Here is a 2,500-nt window from a genome sequence, read left to right on the forward strand (position 1 = left end):
CCAGTAAGCGCGAGTCATAAGCTCGCGTTGATTACGTCCCCTGCCCTTTGTACACACCGCCCGTCGCTACTACCGATTGAATGATTTAGTGAGGTCTTCGGACTGGTACGCGGCATCGACTCTGTCGTTGCCGATGCTACCGGAAAGATGACCAAACTTGATCATTTAGAGGAAGTAAAAGTCGTAACAAGGTTTCCGTAGGTGAACCTGCGGAAGGATCATTACCGACTAGACTGCATGTCTTTCGATGTGCGTGTCGTGTCGCGCAACACGCTACCTGTACGGCAGCAGCCGTGCGCCGCGTGCGGAACCACGCGTGCCTCTCAAAACTAACGGACAAAATGTTGTGTGGTACGAGCGCTGAAGCTCTGGAGCGGCTGGCCTGCGGCACCTGGCGCCCTGGCGCCGGTTTTGAATGACTTTCGCCCGAGTGCCTGTCCGCTCCGGTGTGGAGCCGTACGGACGCCCATCGGCCGTGAGGCCGTTGGACACCAGAACGCTGGAACAGGGGCCGTCAAACGCCTCAGTCCCCGCCTATGCAACTGTTTTGAAAGAGACAGTGGAAACTAAACAAAAAAGATCACCCAGGACGGTGGATCACTCGGCTCGTGGGTCGATGAAGAACGCAGCAAATTGCGCGTCGACATGTGAACTGCAGGACACATGAACATCGACGTTTCGAACGCACATTGCGGTCCATGGATTCCGTTCCCGGGCCACGTCTGGCTGAGGGTCGGCTACGTATACTGAAGCGCGCGGCGTTTGTCCCGCCTTCGGAGACCTGGGAGTGTCGTGGCCGCCTGTGGGGCCGGCCGCGTCTCCTTAAACGTGCGATGCGCGCCCGTCGCCTGGCGGTTCGCATACCGGTACTTTCTCGGTAGCGTGCACAGCCGGCTGGCGGTGTGGCGTGCGACACCTCGTACAACGACCTCAGAGCAGGCGAGACTACCCGCTGAATTTAAGCATATTACTAAGCGGAGGAAAAGAAACTAACAAGGATTCCCCCAGTAGCGGCGAGCCCCCAGTAGCGGCGAGCGAACAGGGAAGAGTCCAGCACCGAACCCCGCAGGCTGCCGCCTGTCGTGGCATGTGGTGTTTGGGAGGGTCCACTACCCCGACGCCTCGCGCCGAGCCCAAGTCCAACTTGAATGAGGCCACGGCCCGTAGAGGGTGCCAGGCCCGTAGCGGCCGGTGCGAGCGTCGGCGGGACCTCTCCTTCGAGTCGGGTTGCTTGAGAGTGCAGCTCCAAGTGGGTGGTAAACTCCATCTGAGACTAAATATGACCACGAGACCGATAGCGAACAAGTACCGTGAGGGAAAGTTGAAAAGAACTTTGAAGAGAGAGTTCAAAAGTACGTGAAACCGTTCTGGGGTAAACGTGAGAAGTCCGAAAGGTCGAACGGGTGAGATTCACGCCCATCCGGCCACTGGCTCCCGCCCTCGGCAGATGGGGCCGGCCGCCCGCGCGGAGCAATCCGCGGCGGGGTCGTGTCCGGTTGCCTTTCCACTCGCCGCGGGGTGGGGCCGTTCCGGTGTGCGGTGGGCCGCACTTCTCCCCTAGTAGGACGTCGCGACCCGCTGGGTGCCGGCCTACGGCCCGGGTGCGCAGCCTGTCCTTCCGCGGGCCTCGGTTCGCGTCTGTTGGGCAGAGCCCCGGTGTCCTGGCTGGCTGCTCGGCGGTATATCTGGAGGAGTCGATTCGCCCCTTTGGGCGCTCGGGCTCCCGGCAAGCGCGCGCGGTTCTTCCCGGATGACGGACCTACCTGGCCCGGCCCCGGACCCGCGCCGCTGTTGGCTCGGGATGCTCTCGGGCGGAATAATCGCTCCCGTCAGCGGCGCTTCAGCTTTGGACAATTTCACGACCCGTCTTGAAACACGGACCAAGGAGTCTAACATGTGCGCGAGTCATTGGGCTGTACGAAACCTAAAGGCGTAATGAAAGTGAAGGTCTCGCCTTGCGCGGGCCGAGGGAGGATGGGGCTTCCCCGCCCTTCACGGGGCGGCGGCCTCCGCACTCCCGGGGCGTCTCGTCCTCATTGCGAGGTGAGGCGCACCTAGAGCGTACACGTTGGGACCCGAAAGATGGTGAACTATGCCTGGCCAGGACGAAGTCAGGGGAAACCCTGATGGAGGTCCGTAGCGATTCTGACGTGCAAATCGATCGTCGGAGCTGGGTATAGGGGCGAAAGACTAATCGAACCATCTAGTAGCTGGTTCCCTCCGAAGTTTCCCTCAGGATAGCTGGTGCTCGTACGAGTCTCATCCGGTAAAGCGAATGATTAGAGGCCTTGGGGCCGAAACGACCTCAACCTATTCTCAAACTTTAAATGGGTGAGATCTCCGGCTTGCTTGATATGCTGAAGCCGCGAGCAAACGACTCGGATCGGAGTGCCAAGTGGGCCACTTTTGGTAAGCAGAACTGGCGCTGTGGGATGAACCAAACGCCGAGTTAAGGCGCCCGAATCGACGCTCATGGGAAACCATGAAAGGCGTTGGTTGC

General features: G+C 60.2%; 2 non-coding genes across 2 annotated transcripts in view; both read left to right on the forward strand.

Moving 5' to 3' along the window:
- Window positions 1-581: 581 nt before the first annotated feature.
- LOC126131312 (5.8S ribosomal RNA) lies at window positions 582-736 on the forward strand. The gene has a single exon (XR_007527460.1). It is a non-coding gene; the product is annotated as a 5.8S ribosomal RNA (ribosomal RNA).
- A 189-nt stretch (window positions 737-925) lies between these two features.
- Window positions 926-2,500, forward strand: part of LOC126131316 (large subunit ribosomal RNA) — a 4,239-nt gene continuing 2,664 nt past the window's right edge. Inside the window, exon 1 of the ribosomal RNA XR_007527463.1 lies at window positions 926-2,500. This exon is cut by the window's right edge and continues 2,664 nt beyond it. This is a non-coding gene — a ribosomal RNA (large subunit ribosomal RNA).

The sequence above is a fragment of the Schistocerca cancellata genome, unplaced genomic scaffold (genome assembly GCF_023864275.1).
Source record: "Schistocerca cancellata isolate TAMUIC-IGC-003103 unplaced genomic scaffold, iqSchCanc2.1 HiC_scaffold_571, whole genome shotgun sequence".
In the NCBI taxonomy this organism is placed as follows: Eukaryota; Metazoa; Arthropoda; class Insecta; order Orthoptera; family Acrididae; genus Schistocerca; species Schistocerca cancellata.